This window comes from Dasypus novemcinctus, chromosome 25, assembly GCF_030445035.2.
Source record: "Dasypus novemcinctus isolate mDasNov1 chromosome 25, mDasNov1.1.hap2, whole genome shotgun sequence".
In the NCBI taxonomy this organism is placed as follows: domain Eukaryota; kingdom Metazoa; phylum Chordata; class Mammalia; order Cingulata; family Dasypodidae; genus Dasypus; species Dasypus novemcinctus.
Genome location: NC_080697.1, coordinates 55,214,526 through 55,233,675, shown reverse-complemented (window position 1 = coordinate 55,233,675; position 19,150 = coordinate 55,214,526). Strand labels below are relative to the sequence as shown.

The following is a 19,150-nucleotide window of genomic DNA, read 5'->3' as shown; positions in this document are numbered from 1 at the left end:
ATCCTCTGCCTGGAAAAGCAGGTCAGAAAATGATTTCTCTTTCTTTCCTTTCCCACATATCAACAAATTGGTCTTTCTGCAAAAAAAGAGGGAAAAGGGCAATTCTAGGATGTGTGTACTGTGTCCTAATAGCAGATAACAGCAACGACTTTGCTACAAGGCATGAAGATGTGTTTTTTGAAAAGCCATCTTTATAAGGCTTCACAACTGTCAAAATACTTTCTCATCACACTTCAGCCATTTCACAGAAAGATACTATTTTTATTTGCAACCTTACATAATGTCTGTCAGCGCAGGGTGAAAAATATAATGTGTCGCTGAGCAGCAACCTCGAGAGGACAGAGCAATGCGTAGGAAAATCCTCGGCTTTTGACCCAAACAGGCCTCAAGTGGCCTTGCCAGGTTCCCTGGCCTCCAGCCTCCATCTCCTCATCCACAGAACGAGCCTAACACTAACTCTTGTCACACAGAGAGCCATGGCTCGGTTTTGAGTTGACATGTGCAGAGTGCCTACCACAGCGTTTGGCATATCAGACTCTCAATAAATATTAGTTACAAAAGGAAAAGAAGCTAAGTTGGAATACTGTCGCAGGAAACTTCCTGCTCAACATGAGTTCTTTTCTTTACTTGATCTTCGCTTGCGGGCACAGGCTATGGTCCTTTCTGTATCCCCTTGACTCACCAGAGGGCAGGTGCTCAAATCCAAGCCCCCACTACTCTACGGCACCTTTGTACAAGTCAGAAAAAGGCCCCCTTCCGAGTGGATTTTCACTTCTTTCGCTCAACCAGACACGTGCTGCTAAAAGCCAGCTAGCACAATCGTGCACATGGCCCTGATTGTACAGCCCATTTATTACAGCACAGAAGAAGACCTGGATTTCAAACCCTCAGCTCCCTCAATGGGCTATTATATTCAGGGTTTTTTAATCAATTGGTCTCACCCCCTGAGGGTTTATTTGTCCCCCATGTCCCAATTTGAAAGACTTCCACGGCCCGGGATCTTGGCCATGTATTCACGTGAATGAGCCTTTGAATCCTTTTCACAAAACCGAACAAAATTCCCTCCAGGTGGTGGGCTGAGCACCCGCTGGGCACGGATTGTGCCAGCTGGACCGTGGCAGACCTTGGGGATAAATGACATCAGCTGGAAAGACTCCAAAAGGGGTGACGCCTTGCTCGGAGCACAGCGGGGGTAGAAGCAGTTACCCTGAGCTCGGTTAACCCTGGAGGCACCTGGCGGAGGTGTGCGCACCGCTGTACGCCCTCGTCCTCTGAGCCACGCCTCAGCGCGCAGCCTGCCTTCCGGCCACCGCGCAGAGCCGTGTAGCGTCGGGGGCGCCTCTCCTTGCAGCGTCCAGAAGGTCCACCCGTTGTCTTGACTTGGAAAGTGAAAAACGGGCCCGTTGCGTGATGGCAATGGGGCAGGAGGAGCAACCAGAGGGCGAGGACATTCGGCTCCGTCCAGGCTGGGGTGGCTGATGGACTGAAGGGGGACGGAGAGTGCACTGACCCCCTGGGTGGGGACAGGAGACCTAAACGATCAGAGCTTCCCTCTCGATTTTTTTTTCCAGGGGGAAGGGGCTAAATCATCCAGGTGACTGTGACCCTGTCATGTCCAGTCATACCTGTGGTTCTCATTTATTGATAACCCGTGCTGGGGATAATGCATGCATTATCTCAATTTAATGCTCAAATTGCTCGTATTACCCTCGTTTTCCAAGCAAAGAAACTGCTGTTTAGAAAACTAAAGGATCCCCACAGCACCCACGGATGACGGAGACCGAGGCAGGACTGGACTCCCCGATGTCCTCGACTGCACAGCCCAGGCCCCTCCCCGGCCCCAGGCGCCTTCCCACAGCCTCTGCCCAGGGCCCCTCCGCTATCTCACAGACAAGCCCACTTGCCCTCGGAGGGGAAGATTTCATCATCTGCATTCTAAAAAGAATGTTTAATACCACATTCTAGTAATAGGATCGGTTCTCCTTATGTATTAGGGATTTCACAAATATTCTGGCTTTCTCTCCTTCTGGTCATGTGGAGTAATCACGCTCCTGTCTCCTTTGAGGTTTGGTGCAGCCATAAGATGTTAAAGCAAGCGATGTGTGTCACTTCTGGGTGGAAGTTTTTAAAGCTGCCATGTCATTTGCCATGTTCACGTTTCCTGCCTCAGCAATTTTGGAAGCAGATGTTGCAAAGCAGCTTCTAGAAGCCTGGGTGGCTAAGGGAGCGTGATCGCACAGGGACGCCTGGTCAACCCCGCTGGAACAGGCAGCCTGAGCAAAGGGGAGAAACTTTTGAACCGAGCCTGAGATTTGGGCGTTTTCTGCATGTTTTGTTTGTTACCTCAGCGTAACTGAGCCCACTTAACTATGACAATCATATAAACACTTGTAATTATAAATCAGAAATGAGGGCCAGGAAGTGGGAGGATAGGGCAAGGTAGAAACGGGGGTGGCAGGAGGTGGGGAAGGAGAGAAAAGCACTTTCTTAAGTCAGACATTACCCAACTTAGGCCAGTTCTCAATGTAAATCATCAATTAAGGTCATGAATGCAGTATTAAAACAAAGGAAGAGCAACATGATTTATTCCTTAATGACACCTAAATGTAGTATCTGACAGCAAAGCATGGGGGACTTTAAGTCGATTAAGAAACGTAGAGGGAAGTGGACTTGGCCCAGTGGTTAGGGCATCCGTCTACCACACGGGAGGTCCACGGTTCAAACCCTGGGCCTCCTTGACCCGTGTGGAGCTGGCCCACACACAGTGCTGATGCGCGCAAGGAGTGCCCTGCCACGCAGGGGTGTCCCCACGTAGGGGAGCCCCACGCACAAGGAATGCACCCCGTAAGGAGAGTCACCCAGCACGAAAGAAAGTTCAGCCTGTACAGGAATGGCGCCACACACACGGAGAGCTGACACAACAAGATGACGTAACAAAAAGAAACACAGATTCCCATGCCACTGACAACAACAGAAGCGGACTAAGAAGAACATGCAGCAAATAGACACAGAGAACAGATGTCTGGGGGGAGGGGGAGGGGAGAGAAATTTAAAAAATAAAAATAAAAACTGCTTTAAAAAAAAAGAAATGTAGAAAAAATATTTAAAAAGAAATATAGGGCTCTGGACATGGTCACATCAATCCCGTCTGGCCTCTTATTCTATTATTTCAAAGGAAGAAAATATGCCCCTATAGCCAGGCAGGGTCAGCAATCACCATCTCTGTCCTCACTACTATCACATACGTTGTAACTTAACACCATGACTTACAATGTACTTTCATAGTCACACTATCTAATTTGATCCTATAATAAAGTTGTGCCAGGTTGCCACCATTTTACAAAAGTGGATATTGAGTCTTAGAGCTGTGTAGTGACCTCCTCAAAGTCAACAGCCTATAAGTAGGGGAGTTGAGACTAAAACACCAACCTCCCTTTCTCTTCCACCTGCTACTAAGATAGTGGAATCCCAACCCCTTGGGAGGGGACTCATTAAAATTCCTGTCGTTCTGCCAGGACTGAAGGTATTCCATGGGGAGGCAGGAGGGGCAGGAGAGTGGGATGGTCTGGGGCAGCCGTCCCCACCTGCCAGCGCCTGCTCATCTGCAGCCTTGCCTGGCCCAGGTCCTAGCTAAGAGCTAACGCCTCAGCCAAGGCGGCAATCGGGGTGCATCCTGTCTTAAAAATTCTTCTAAATCCATCAGTCATTCATACCCAGTGGAAGGGAGACAGAAATAATTCTTTCACTCCCATTTGCTCGTGGAACTCGAGCCTTCAACGAGGTTGAACAGAGAGAAGTGATTCTCAGAAGCGGGTTGGCATTTAGAGCACGTCGGGGCCTGCGATGGGTGAGGTAGCCACAGGCAAGGCACTCTCCAGGAGGTTGGCCTTTCGGGTCCCCCCCCCAATGTCAGGTCTCTGAGAACCTCTGGGCGCACCTCCCACCAGACAGAACGAACCATTGCCCCCTCTGGGCCTGCTCCACACATGACACTTTAGCTCTTGCCACACCCCGCCCTGAGGCCCAGGACCCCATCTTACTCTCCCTGGGTCCCGGGTGCTGAAAGCCAAGCGTGCCACAGGCAGGTGTCCAGTTAGCGTGTGTTCAGATGAATGAGGGATGAAGCAGCTTCAGCTTCCCACCCCTGCACTGAAAAGGCCCAGCAGGCAAAGAATTCCCAAGTGGAACTGCCATGGCTAGTGCAGCTTTCCACCTCCTCACAGGTTTTCAGCGGATGACCTGCCTCTGCCAGTTACCTCCCTGCAGAGACCAGCAACGAGCTCCAGGGTGTACACTGCTCCGCAGGGCCGGGCAAGCATCCCTGGAGCCGGGACGTGCCTCTTTTACACCTGCATTCAGGTGTGACGATGCAGAAGAAGCAAAGGGATTTGTGAGCAGCGCCCTAGAGAAGATCATAAGCAGCACCTGGGCTTGTTAGGAGGAATGAAAAGAGGGGGGCTCCTCTGTGCCCCGTGAAAGTTGGTGCATGAACACCTACTGCTGTCCCAGATCAATACTCAGAGCCTAAGAAGGAGTAGAGACCAAGAAGAAAGGAGGCCAAAGGCTGAATCAAGAAGGCTTTTGGGGAGAAGAGGAAGAGTCCATAAATGAAACAGAGAAGGAGTAGCCAGGACAATGGAAAGCCAGGCTAGCGCAGGTCCTGGGTCAGCTGGGTGCTCCCAAAGGGCGAAATAGCAGGAAGACTGAGAAATGACCATCAGATTTAGCACCGTGAGATCACTGGTGACCTCAGTAAGAGTGGCATTGGTGGTGTGGTTGGAGTAAAACCAGCTTAGAATGATTCTGGAGAGTATAATTGTTTTCTAGAAAACTTGGGGTCAGTGGATAGAGACAAGTCTTTCAAGGAGTTTGCAAGAAGTGACAGCATGTTTGTATGCAGGTGCAATTGAGCCAGTAGGTGGAGAAATCAGTGATGCAGACGAAAGAGGCGAGAATTGCTGGAGCAACAGCCTTGAGTAGTCAAGAGGCTGAAGGATAGAGTGACCGCGTGAAGGAGCTGGCTTTGGTGAGGAGCATGGACAATTCATCCATAGAAACAAGAGAGCATGGATGATACAGGCACAGAGGCAGGTAGGTGGAGAGAAGTGGTGGTTGGAGGTTTTGGAAGTTCTTTTTGGAGTTTTCTCATTGAAGAAACACGAGGTCATCAGGTGACAGCACTGACAGTAGATGAAGTGCTAGACCAGTTTGAGGAGAGTGACCCAGGAGAGAGAGTGCCTGCTCTAGGAACGTGTAGGTAACTGCTATAGGAGACAACCAAGTTCCAGATCAAGGGCCTCATGCCCTGGACCAGAGGAAACAAACCGGAAAATGCAGGCAGACGTGCTCTCCTCCACACAGAGCTTCCTCACTCTGTGGCCCCTTCTGTGAGCCACTCCTTTTATCTTAAAGAAACTGGGTGGCACGAGAAGACTGGGCATCATATTTGAATGCAGGAAATGAAGATCTGATTCCAGGTTCTGCTCCATCTGCAAGCGAAGAGGCCCAGAAATGCCTAAGAAACTCTTTGGTTGATGGACATGAAAATTCTTCTTGTTAAGGACAAATTTGGCTCTGGTGACCGACTTTTGTAGTGAAAATATAAAACTATTTGGGAAGTATGAAAAGACTGCTTGCGGTCATGGTGCACTCTTATTATGCCTGTGGCGTTCAGCCTCCGTGAATGTTGGTATAATTGGAAATAATGTGAAACTCCACTTTTTGGCAAGTATTAAAGGGAACTTATGACCAAAATAAAAGATAATTGCTGGGCAGCCTTAAGGCCCACTTGAAGCTAATAAACAAGACCTTGAAAAGGACCAGGCATCATGTTGTGTGGTTTTCCCCAGCCTCGTTGAGTTAAGCAGGTGCCAAGTGACAGTTGATCTGTGGTTTGGCCAAGTAGCGAAAAGCAGAGAACAGCAAGGGAATGAGGATGAATACCAGGCAGTTATGATCATGATTGGCTGTGGAATTTAAGCTGAATAAGATAGGAGGACTCAAGAGGTACAGGACAGGGGCAGGGTGCTAAAATGAATGGACCGTGTGTCCCAAAGTATAGGATTGTTGGAATTAGGCTGTTAGAGGGATTGAGAAAGAATGTAGTGGTTCATGATGGAAATTTGAATTATGGAGGATTATGTTTATAGAAATAATAGGGTCAAGTATGTGGCATTGACATGAATGGCTCAGTAAGATGGAGAAGGCAGGAGAACTGAGGGCCAGGGTGTTGAGAACAATTTTCCAATATGCGCCCTGTTGGTTTCATTCTTAGACCTCACCACAATCTGTAATAATCTGTTTGTCTGTGTCCTTGTTTCCTGGCTTATGACTAGATTATCAGCTCCTCGAAGGCAGGTTCTCCATCTGTTTTATTTGTAGTAAACTAACAAGGCATCTGACATGTAAAAGGAGTTCAGTAAATAGTTGTTGAGTGAATGAATGGAATTCAGTTAAAGAAAAAGCCAGATACTGTAAGATACAATAGCTTCCCATTATTATTAATCTCTTCCCATTGTTACAACTATTTCCAATTTATTTCTTGGAATATTATTCAGTCATAAAAAACAATGAGTTTCTGATGCATGCCACAACATGGATGAACCTTGAAGACATCATGTTGGGTGAAATAAGTCAGACACAAAAGTAAAAATATTGTATGAACTCACTTATTTGATATCACTACAATATGCAAATTCACAAAGTTAAAAACTAGAATACCAGGTTACCAGGGACCAGCGGTGGGTGGGTGGTAATGGAATGGGGAGTTAATGCTTAATTGGTATGGAGTTTCTGTTCACAAAGAGTGAGCCCTAATGTAAATTATGGACTATAGTTAATAGTATAATTATAATAATTTTGTTTCAGCAATTGTAACAAAGTCATCATACTAATACAAAATGTTAATACTAGGGAAAACTGCTAGAGTACAGGAGAATATATAGGAACTCTCTATTTTCTGCATGACTTGTCTGTAAACATACAACTGCTCTAAAAAAATTTTTTTTAAAAAGGAAGAAAAGTAAGTAAAAAGATCAACTCTGAAACAAACAAAAAAGAATACCTATTTCATCCTAATAATGATAGCCTTCCATTAGGATAAAGGTATTAAAGCATCAGAATGCAATAATGGTTTAAAAATATATACATTTGACAAAAAGAATTCTAGCTGGGTTGGCCACATCACAAGTTTTCTTCCTTGCTAGGGACCTACTTTGACTCTTAGAGACAGACATACAGACTCTGAAACATAGAGAAGTATGTATATTGGGGTGAGAGGCATGACACAATCTACTGGGGAGCGGAGGGGTTGGAGATGGTCCGAAGGACAACCAAACAACTGATAAACAAGAGAAATTGATTTCTGAAGAAATTTGGGGCCAGCCAAATCTGCGGGATTGCACTAAATCGGGACTAAGGGGGAGGGGAATGTGGTAACGACCTCACACACATCTGAAAGGTATCGACAGCAGGAAAAGGAGTTATTTTGCCTGGCTCCGAGAGATTTAAGTAGTAGTAATGGGATGTAATTAAGGAAGAGGAAATGTGGGCTGCATTGTCGAGAAAACTTCCTGCCCACATCAGACCCGCAGCTCGTAGCGTGATCTCCAGTCGGGTCAAAGCCACCATCACTTGAGGATCCAGGTGGAGGAGAAGGCACCCTAGGGCTGGAGCCCTGAGTCCCGGCCCCAGCACACCCAGGGAGCTTGGGCAGCCATGCTTCTCCTCGGGAGGTGGAGAACATGAGCTGGAGGGCGTGGAGGGGTGGCCCGTCCAGGGGGCAGGCTCGCTAGGGCTGACCGAGCAGGGAAGGTGCTCCTCTGGGGACACAGCCCCTGGCTTCCTCTGAGCCTGGGCTCAGCAAGCACGTCCTGGGCGCTAAGCCCAGACAATGAGGGAAACACCGTGGCCTCCGAGAGAGAGGACGTGGAGGGAAGATCCCCCACCCTGCTCCCTCCAGCCCACCCGCCAACCAGCAGGGGTGGCTTTTGTGCCTCTTAAGGAGAAAAAGAAACCAGTCCCACTTCCCGAAACAGCACCTGGTGAGCTCCAGCCAAGTCCGCCATTAATCCATATCACTGTCTCCCCTCAACACCCAAGTGAATTCCTAGGCTCAAGTACATTTTCCTGTCTTATTGCTTTCACATTTGGAACACATAAATACATAACATGATATAATGAGCCCCCATGAGGCCATCACAGAATCCAAGAACCAGCACATTACTACCAAACTGCATCCATCTGCTCTTCTGCCTCCCCAAGAGATCACCACGGCCATGAGTTGCGTGTCTACCATTCTCTTGCTCGTTGTCTTTTTCTTAGTTTCATGAGCAAAAATAATTGCTAGGAAAAAAGTACTGTTTGTACATGGTGACTTTAGATCATGCCTCTTCACGATGACTTATGGAAAAGTTGAAATACCTTAGCACATGTGGGCCTGGGGATTACTAAATCTTAAGATTCATTACCACCAGTCTTTTAGGAAGGCCCCTTGGCATTTCCAGGACACTTACCGCATGGCAGGTCCGTGTGAGGTACAACAAGGTGCTTGTGGCAAGAGTTCACTCTCCATGCAGTAATGGTAACAGAAGCTGCTACCTTTGAAAGCTTATGCTGGGTCAGGTGCTTTCTATGCATTTTAAAATATTGAAACAGGTGGTACTCTGAGCACCCATTTACAGAAAGGGTTAAGTGATTGGCCAAGAGCCACATAGCTAGTAGATGGCAGAGCAATAATTCAAACTTGCTCCAGTGATGTGCTGGTAAATGTTAAACAGCTGGCCCTCAGGCACTGGGGGGCAAGCTCTGATCTGTAGCTTTTGACTATTATCATGGTGTAAATATTCCCACCAGAGTCGATTTCAAGCTACCAAGATGACATCACTGCATGGTTTGGGAAGTAAAGGCACATCAACTTTCAGCTCTCAGATCTGATGCTGGCCACCTCCAGCACATCGCTGCCTCAGATCTGTCCAGTTGGGTTTTCTGGGTCTTTCTACTACCTTCTACTATTTAATGCTTTCATATATGGCTGAATGGGAGTCAGGATAAAGTGGATCATTATTTCACCATGACCTCCCCTTGCATCACACTAAATTTTGCCTGGCAGCTCCAGGCTTTAGTAACATTGTGACTTTGTACAAGGTCTTTAATCTCTCAGCCTCTCTGATGTCATGTCTTTAAAACATTGGGAGAAATATCTAAGATAAATCGAGTGGAATAACCCCTACCACTCATTCTGAGGTAGACTCAATGAACCATTGCCAGTTTCTGCTATTGCTTAAATGTCTACATTGTATATTCTGCACAGTGAATTACAGCATGATAAAACACTGTCTCCTTTGGATCCAAATGGCAGCAATGTGCTCAGGACCTCCACACGGCAAGGTTCCAGGAGTGCTCAAGATACCAAGAGAGTCAGTGCTCCACACCCCACTCCTCCGAGGCTGGGAAGAGAAAGCTTTTGGAAGATCCTGAGGCATCTCTGGGCTCCATGAGGTGGTCCCTCCTTCACCACAGTCTTCTGGTCTCAACTTCTGCCAGCTTCCCTCTGGGAAAGTTTCCCGCCCAGATTGGCCTTCCTGCTACCATCTCAGATGGTGCACTCTGACATTTGTCCAGACTGTCTTTTCCTCAACAGCCATGTCTCCTCCTGAGCTACGTTATGATGAAGTTGTAGCCTTTGCTGCCCTCGCTGGAAGACGTGAATAATCCAGGAGCAGCTGGGGCTTGACCAACATGTAGGCAACCTTGTCAGGCACCTTTGGAGGGACTCAGTGTTGCGCTTTTATTTTTTTATTTTTTGGTAAAGATTTATTTCCCCTGTTCCCCCTGTTGTCTGTTCTCCATGTGTTCTTCTGTGTCTGCTTGTATTCTCATTAGGCAGCTCCAGGAACCCATCCTGGGACCTTCTGGAGTGGGAGAGAGGCGATTACTCTCTTGCACTACCTCAACTCCTTGTCCTGCTACATGTTCTTATTTTCTCTCCTCTGTGGCTCTTGTTGCATCATCTTGCTGCACCAGCTCTCTGTGCTAGCCAGCACTCCTTGCGCAGGACAGCATTTCCGCACAGGGCAGCTCGCCATGTGGGCCAGCTTGCCCTCACCAGGAGGCCCTGGGCCTCGAACCCTGGAACTCCTATATGGTAGATGAGAGCCCAGTTGGTTGAGCCACATCCATTTCCTTCAGTGTTCCTCTTTGTCTAAACAGGATTCTTTAGGTGGTGAGTGGAGAACTTGAAGGAAAACCATCTTTCGGATCTGGATGGGCCCAATGTGGGCAACTGAACGGCCAAGGACAACCCCCTCCCTGCTGCAGGTTCTCAGCAAGGACCTCCTTGGACTTGGCGGTGTGCTGAGGAAAAGAAATAAAGGATCCAAAGGCAGCAATAGCAGGTACGACAGAGAAATTACTTGAGAAATGCTAGTTGAATGAATGAATGAATGGTGTATCAGATCCAAATGTCAGGTGCAGATTTCAATATACTCACATCCTTACCAACTTCCCAAGGTGGTAGAGTATCATTGGGCACCCACCTCCTCCTAATTATTGCTAAATGTCATCAGGACATGTATGGAGTAGAAAGAGGAGACACAGAGATCCCTTATCATCAGCTTCAACTCTGCTCGCAGTAGAGATACAGATAAGAAAAGACAAGGCTAAGTCTATTCACTTTGCTTTAAAAGAGATTCAATAGAAATTAATTCATCTTGATCACTTTTGTTTCCTGTTCCAGCACTTCTTTAGAGTTTGTGCAAAAAGTATATTCATGATCCTTGGGTTAATTCTGTGGGTTTTTCTGTTGGTAAATTCTGATCTAGTACAAGCATTCTATTTTCATAGAAAAAAAGTTATAAATGAGCAATTAAGTCTTCTATTCTCTGAGACTTATAAGAAAAAAAATTAACATGCACAGCTAGAATTTTATGCAGCCTACTACCTGTCCTAATGTGATTTCATCCTTGTCTGAAATGTCTTAAAAATAAAGTTTTATGACTATTGGTACACAAAATAACCAGAACTAGATCAATACCATTTTTCCTGAGATCAACACGTAGGGAAATAGATTTAATAGATATAGAAAAATGCAGAGTGAACATGTTGAATGAATCCTGTTTTTCCTGTACATGAGGACACATGAAACAGTCATCAGCTATATTTTATGGTCATGGAAATCCATGCTAAATTGAACTCCTGGCATTCCTTTCTTTATATAATAGATATTGTTGCTAAGCAAGGGCTCGCTGCCTCATGTGCACAAGGGCCAACACGTTGACATCAGGATTTTGAGAAAAGAAAGAACTTTAATGCAAAGTCGACCAGCATGGAAACAGGAGTCATGGCTCAAACTGTCTCCCTGATCTGAGCACTAACGGAGATTTTATTGGAATGAGAGGTGACAGAGGGATACAAATGGGGAGGTTTGACTTTGCATAGTGCAATTGGTTAGTTCTAGAGCTGTCCGTATGTGGGAGAGTGGATTTTAGGCAGGGTCGTCCTTACTGAAGGACCTCTTACATTTGATCTGCTTCCAATGTCTCCCATCTGCATAATCTTGGTTCCGAGGGAGGTGACCTCTGTTCCTGGTATCTCAAAGGCCATCTCAGGGACAAGTGTCAGTATTTTCTGCACATGCTTATGTCATATGAAAGGTTACTGGAGCTGAAGGCATCCCCCCACAAACCGGTTCTGGCCTGCCCACAGTTTCAATATGTGACTCAAATATCTGTGTAAATGAAATATTATTTGCATCAAAATGATCTCAAATTCACTAGAAAACTTACTGTTTAAAAGCATCCTGTATATTTTAAAGTGGATGGCTAGTACTTTTTAAAGTAAATGATACTTTTCTGATTTACCTATTTTCTTCATCTAGAAAACTATGTGTGTATGAATCTTGCTACTTTATAGATTTTGGCCTGCAAGGCCAGCATTCACATATTTTTCTATTTTTATAAATTTCACCTGGAAGTAGAGATAAACAAATTAGGTGGTAGGTTTTTCCTTGGTCCAACAATTTTGCTACTCATAAGAATGTTTAATTGGACATATGAGATTCACAACTTCTGCACTCAATTTTATTTTCCAATGAGTTAAACCAGGTAAGCCTCTTGACCAAGTAGAATTATTTATTATTATGTACAGGAATCACAATTAGAAGTTAGATTTTTAAAAACATAAATTCTTCAGTGCGGTTAGGAAACCTTCTCAATGCTACCCAGCAGCGTTCACATCTAGACCAATGTTGCACCCTCAGACTTGACGAAAACGTGACTTTCAATTCACTCTCAGGCTTGAAAGTTAGATTTTCTTGACTTTTCTGCAGCTCAGAGTCCTTACAGTTTTCACCAATAGCCTTTTTACGCTGTTGTCCTGGAGCCTGTGATCCTCAGTCATCATCACTCCTCTCAGCATTCCTTCAACTTCCTCTTCAAGCGCTCTGCTCTGCACCTTCCCCAGCCATGCGGAAAGTAGAAGGCAACGGGAATGGTTTCTCAGCAGCATGATCACATGGGCATGTTGTTCTCATTCTAACAAGTGAAATACTGGCTTTCTGGCCGTCTAGCTCTCTTGAGCCTCAAAACTCCACCTCTTTCCTGTGCAATATAGTGAATTTTATTTTTAAATTGGTGTCTCCAATGCCGGATGGCTTTAAAACAAGACTGGTTTGGTACTGGTTTAGTATTTCCAGTTACTAGGATGAGAATTCATTGCTGTGACTCTGAAAGGTTGCAAGGAACAGACAAGCAGGTGTCACCACAGGATCTAACACAAGCGTCTACAGGCACTTGGAAGGTCGCCGTTCGGGCATTTTGAGTCCCATGGCTTCTAGGACCAAGAAGTACAGCAGGATGGATGTGGAGCTGGGGCAGAGTTAGTGCAGCTCAGAACCTGCTTCTCTGGGTTCAACTCAAATTGTTTATTTCCTCAATAAGAGGATTTAATTGGGTTGTTTGCTATCAACCACTATGGAGGGTCTTTATTAGGCAGAAATTTATACCAAATCTACTCAAACTCATTTGGCTTTCTCTATGTCTAGTCTATGTGTCGTTGTCTTTGGTCCATTCTTTTGTCCCTTAGACTTCCAGGTTTCCATTTTTCTCCAAACACATGTAGTACAATCCATAACAGCTTGTATAGTGGAGGGAACCTATTAAGGTCACTATCCTTAAAAATAAGCTTTTGATGCAGAAGAAATTTAAAATTTCAGAGACTTTTCTGGAAGTCTCCAGTAAACAAACTCCTCTTGTACCTACACTAGGTACAAGAGAGTTGTACCTAGTTTCACTAGCAACTACTGGTTGGTTGCCTGGTGAAAACCTACTTAACTGAAGAAATAGTAAGTTTTTGACATATACTTAAAATGTTCCAAAAGTTTATTCTCATGGTTTCCACTAGTTTGTCATATTCTTCACATTACCAATCTGTCAAACTTTTCCTCAAATAAACCAAGTTTCAAGCATTGCACAAGAAAACGTCATATACATCTGCTCTATTCTTAATTGTAACCATGTTAGGTTTCATTGCCTCTTTTACACACAAATACTTGGAGCTGAAAAAGAAACATTTTCTCAAGGTCAAGCATTTTGTAAGTAAGAGGATTTAAAACCAGATCTCTTGACTCCAAATCCAGTGCTCTTTGAACCCAGCTGCCTGTGCAAAAGCAAACTTTTATTCATTTCCTGAGAAATAGCCCTAATACCGATTAGTGGCCCCACACTAACAAGGCTAGAGTTGGGAAAATTCTAGTTGTATCAGATTGCCGTCCATGTTTTCAAAGGAGTTGACGCCTTTTGGTGATCGAACTTTGGGGACACAAACTAGGAAATGGTCCTGGCCATCACGGGACGCCAAGGATTCGGGGGCCGTGACTTCTCCCATGGAACGTTGTTTTTTTCCATGTGGAAAGAAAGCAGTCACATAAACACAGGTTCCAATGGGTCAGCGGCCAGTGGGCATCATCCTCCGGCACTGTGAAGGTCACAGCTGGAACACAGGCCGGGCCTCACGTCATCCGGGCCCCGGAAGGACGTTCCCTAACGAGCCCAGGGCTTCCGCCCGGTCCCAGGAGACGCCCGCCACGGTACCCGCGGCCACAGCTGTAAATTTCCTTTAGTTCATCGGCTTTGTTACGTTGGGGGGTGCTTTTTTTTTTTTTAAGTGAAAAAGCAAGGCCAAAAGAAAATAGTTTTTGTTTTGGGTCTAAAGATGATAGTTTCTCTTTCACATCGATTTCCTTGGACTTCTTTGAAGGCGTTTCGTTGTCTTGGGATAATAAGGGCAGACGTTTACTGAGCACTTCACTACATGTCAGACAGTGTGCGCTGGCTCATTTGATCCTCCCACCCAGCCAGTGAGGGAGGGCTATTAACTTTTCCATTTTACAAATGAGGAAACCAAGGCTCAGATAGACTTTTCAGCAAAGGCCCCCAAGCTGTAGCAGGGGAGCCCGCTTTAATCCCAGGCGTGTCCGACTCCAGAGCCGGGTCCCCTAAGCAGGGGCCGGTTCAGAGCTTTCATCTTATGCCAGCTGCTTTCAACCCGGGAATGAACACGTTTTAATCCTAACCCCCCAAATTATCACCTCTTGCAGGTTTTAAGTGAGCCCCTAAAAATGTTTCTGTAACATTCCGCAGTGCGTTTCTTCCCAAGGCCTCCCCGAGACCTTGACCTCTGCATCCAGGGTTTGTTATCTTCCCCTGTTCTGTGAAAGCAAAAGGGGAGGCTGGAAGGGAAACTACCAGGACATGTTTCCCCAGGACCCCGTGGCTTCTGAAATCCCCGCGCGCACAGAACTCAAAGGCCAGGGTTTCCGAAATTCCCCTTCTCGGGGCTCTTGGAACCTGTCCCCTGGCTTTGTGTTTGCAGTGACCACCTGAAGAGAGACCAGAAGTACACATTCCTAGGTGTTTTGCAGAGAAGCGGCCTCCACCCTCCACCACCTGCCAGGGGCTCTCAGAAGGTAATGAATGACACAGCCCAAAAGCAGTCAGTGTCTCAAGTGGGGGAGACTCCCCGAGTTCCTGGGTGGCCGTGGTAGGAGGGGTGCAGTGGGCCCGGCTGGCCCCTTGGAGCCATGCCCCGCTCAGATGCCACCTGCCACAGGTTGGGAAAAACACAGGTGCTCGCCCCAAGCCGACCGCCAGGCTCAGGGAGCTGGAGGCAAGAGGTTTAGCACCAGGCCCTGGCTCCCCAGCGCACCCCCTGCTGCTCCCCAGCGCACCCCCCTGCTGCTCCCCAGTGCACCCCTGCTGCTCCCCGCAGGCAGGCAGGGCAGCTGCGGGGTTGGGCCTGAGCGCCTGAGAGCAGCAGCGCGCACGAGTGCCCTCCACGGCAGGGCCGAGGGGAGCAAATGAAGTTTGTCCAGCCAGAGCTGGGAGAGACTCCGAGGGCCCCCAGCCTCCCTGGGGCCAGGACACACAACCCCAGGCCAGCTTCCCTCTAAAGGCAGAGAGGTCCCCGCCTGGGCCAGGAGCCGCCCCACGAATGGGGCAGGGCAAACCCACGGATGCCGGGTGCCCTCGGAGCCCTTTGTCGTGTGCCCTGTTGTGTTCTGGTCTCTTGGTCTTTGTGTTTGACCTGGTTGCTTAATGAAGTGGGTCAATACCTCCGTACCTAGATATGCCCAGGCACAGTTCCAGCCTCAACGGGCGGAAACCTAAACGGGCATCTTCTCCGTGGCCACTAGGTGGTGCCAAATGCCTGGTCTGGGCACTTCAAAGTCCTCCTGGAAAGGGGTCTGTGCCCGATCAGCCGGCGGCAGGGGAGAAGAACCTTAGAAGGGAAGTCAAATCTTGAAGAGCATTTGAAAAGGAACAAGAAAAGAACGGCCAAAAGTGACCGTCCTGATTCTAGAAGCCAGTCCGGGCGGAAGGACGGCGCCCAGATAATTACGGGTCAAGGAAACTGGGATGTCTTTGGCGAGAAGCATCAGAGGGCGCCCCTGCGCAGAAAGCGGGCGGGACACGGGGCGCCCCCCACCCCGAGCCGGCCCTCCCGCGCCCCCCCACCCCTGCACTCGGGGCCCGCGGGCCGGGCTGCTGGGTTTGGGGTTTTCCTCTCCGTCTGGCTTTAAGGGCTGCTCCAGCCCCCAGGAAGCCCAGCGCTGTTTCCCCGCCGCTGCCCCCCACGGGGAGGGGCCTCTTCCTACCCCCGAAGGGTCTCCTCCCAACCCCCCCCCACGCAGGGGGGCCTCTTACTACCCCCCCACCCCCACCCTGCAGGGTTGCCTCTTCCTAGCCCCAGGAGGGCCTCCTCCCACCCAGCCCTCCACCCCCACCCCTACCCCCACCCCGACCCCCCCGCAGGGCCGCCCCCACCCCCACCCCCCCCCGCAGGGCCGCCCCCAGCTCCCCCCCGCCCCCCCGCCCCGCGGGGCTCACCTTCGGATGGGAGAGGAATCGCCCCCTTTAGCGTCCTGTGGAGACGTTTCTGGTCACGCTGCTGGGACCTTGGGGACCCGCCAGGCCCGAGCTGGTTAGGGGCCCCGCGCCCCCGCGCCCCGCGCCCCCTGCTCAGGCCGAGCCCCTCGGGGTTCGCCTCTTCAAACGAGGTCCAGGTGCTTTTCCTGGAGCCCCGGAGCCTTGGCGCGCGGGGCCTCGCCCCTCTTTGCTTTGTTTTTGGTTTTTCTCTGTCTCTGAAGTGAAGTGAACGTGAAAGGAAGCAGTGACGCCCCAAGCTGAGCTCGCACAGGGTCCCGGGGGCTTCCCGCGCTCTGATGGCTCCTTCCCGGGACGTCTCCCGCCTGGAGCTGAGTTCAGGGAGGCGCAGGCCCTCGCCTCGGGCAGGGTCCCTGGTCGTGGAGTTGGACAAGTGGGCGCTTCCAGGAGGGGCTGAGGAGGCGCCAGGCCTCGGCGGGTCTTGGAAGGTGAGGAGGGGTCGGCGGGGGAGAGGGGTGCCCCCCAGGGAGGAGGTTGGATCAGTCTTTCCTAACTGTCCAAATAGTACAGAGGTAACAAACCTCCCAACATTCGTCCCAACAGCGCCTTCCTGGAGCGCAGCGCCGCGAGCTGGCTCCTGCCCGTCTCCAGAGGGGTTCTGCTGGAGTGACACTGACACGGGGGACACGAGGTGCTGCGCTGCTGTGTAGTGCCACCACGGGCCTGCGGACCTGGGAGATTTCAGGGTGGAGGCTTGAAAAGGCTGCCCCGGTCCCTCCTTTCTGGTGCAGGCTGAGTGCTGGCTTGGCTGTGACTCCTGGGGAGGGGTCTCGGGGTCGGGGCAGGACCACGGGCGTGGCTGGAGCACAGCGGCCTGGATTCCGAGACAGGAGCAGAGGGCTGGGAGGCACAGAGCACTGTGCTGTCACCTGCTCGGCAGCTCACCAACTGCTCTGGTGGCTGTTTCTTCTGTTGTCACTTCTCTGAGAGCAAGGATGGCCTCCTACTGGTTTCCCTAATTCCAGAGCCAAGCATCAACACCGGCAGGTGGTGGGCGTCTGACACATTTGATCACACAAAAGGCTTTTTCACTGCCTCTGGGCAGCTCTGACCTTACGAAGAGGCCGGCTTGTGAACGGCAGGTTCGCCTGGACTAGAAAATTAACCGGTTTTGAGCAGAAAGACCTACAGGTTAGCTTTGGAGGGCTGGGCTGAGCCCTTGGGCAAGCGTTGAGGATGCTGGAGGCGGCTCCTGGGCACCTGCAGTGGCTCCTTCTTGGGGAAGGACCAGTCACTCCTCCCGCGGGCTCCCCCGTGGGCATCCACGCACAACAAACCCTTCTCAGGGCTCCCGGGGCTGCTGTGCTTCCAGAATCGCCCTGGCTGCAGGATTAGCAGTTCACTCACCAGCTGGGATGGGTCTGAGCCTGTCCCCTGCCCACCCCCAAGTCAGTTCCTGGCTCCTGGGGTCACCTGTGGCCAATGGCGTCTGAGCCACCTTGTCACTCACTGTCCCCCCCTTTGCCTTCTGCTCCGTGTGTGGGAACACAACACCAGGAGCTTGCCTGATGAGGGTGTCCAAACCAAGGAAGAGACGAGAGGCCCCGGAAGAGTGGGTTGTGATCACAGCCTGTCCTTTTTGGGCTCCTGGTTGAGCTGGAGAAGATGAGGTCGTGCTTGTCCAAGTCACAGCTCCCCTGAGGGGACACACTAAACCCAGAGCACAAGAAACCAGCCTAGCCTGGCGTCAGGAACAGCCGGCTCTTTGTCAGGCACCGAATTTCATTCCTGTTCGGCACGTCCGCACTGCAAAAACAGAAAGGCGAGCTCGGCCTGTGCACCTGCCGTGTGAGAAGCGCCGTTCAGGCGGCCCTCACTCGAAGCCCGCCCGGGAGCCCAGCACGACCGCGCACCCCGCTGGCATCCCAGTCTAGGGTTTGTTGTTGTTGTTGTTTTTATGGCCGAGAGAGACCTTGAAGATTACCTTGAACTACCTACGTTTTTATAGATGAGGGAAACAGGCCCAGTTAAGTGGGTGCCTTGCCAAGTTGAACAAAGATTCGGGGCAGATCTGTATCTCTGAATTTCCAGTCCAGTGTTATTTCCTTGACACCTCACAATGAAACTCAATCAGGCGGTGCGAGGCCCGGGGTCAGGCCGGCGGCCCCGGGATGGTAACTTTGGAGAAGTTATTTAATCTGAGCTTTGTTTCTCTCGGCTGTAAAAATAGGACTAACTACTATTTCATGGGGGGGGTGTAAGAAGATAATGTATGTGAAGTACCTAACATAGCCCCAGGCATATACAAGGCATGACCTAATGTTGACTCATTTCCTCTGATTTCCTCTTGTCCCCATTCTCCAAGCAGCCGCTCCATTCCCACCCTCCCTGGCTCCTGGTCAGCACAAGTGCTACGCCCTTCCCCACCTGCAGGTCCTGGGCCCTTCTCAGTTCTCCTCCTCGCCTGAAATGGCCCTCTCCTTCTGTTACTACTCCCCGAGGTGCTGCAGGCAAAGATGAATACAAACACACTGTTCAAATCCAGCTCATCGAATTATTATTCAGATAACTGGGCGTGTCTTTTACCTGCTGAGACTTAGTTGTCTTTCCTGCAAAATGGGGATAGCAAAAATTGTGAGGTATAAGTAAAACATGCACAGCAGTGGACACAGCAGGCGCTCAAGATACAGCAGCTACTGTGGTGGCTCCAGTCATCTCGCAGCTGGTGAGTGCACAAGCTGGAGCTGACAGCTGAGGTCCCCCTCCAGCCC

The 19,150-nt window shown here is 49.4% G+C and overlaps 1 long non-coding RNA gene across 1 annotated transcript in view; it reads left to right on the top strand.

The window, feature by feature from the left end:
• Positions 1–18,540, top strand: part of LOC111758873 (uncharacterized) — a 28,610-nt gene extending 10,070 nt beyond the window's left edge. The window contains exons 3-7 of the long non-coding RNA XR_002793011.3: positions 10,210–10,394; positions 14,869–14,962; positions 16,643–16,867; positions 17,405–17,570; positions 17,937–18,540. This is a non-coding gene — a long non-coding RNA (uncharacterized lncRNA). The remainder of the gene's footprint in view (positions 1–10,209; positions 10,395–14,868; positions 14,963–16,642; positions 16,868–17,404; positions 17,571–17,936) is intronic.
• The last annotated feature ends 610 nt before the right edge of the window (positions 18,541–19,150 follow it).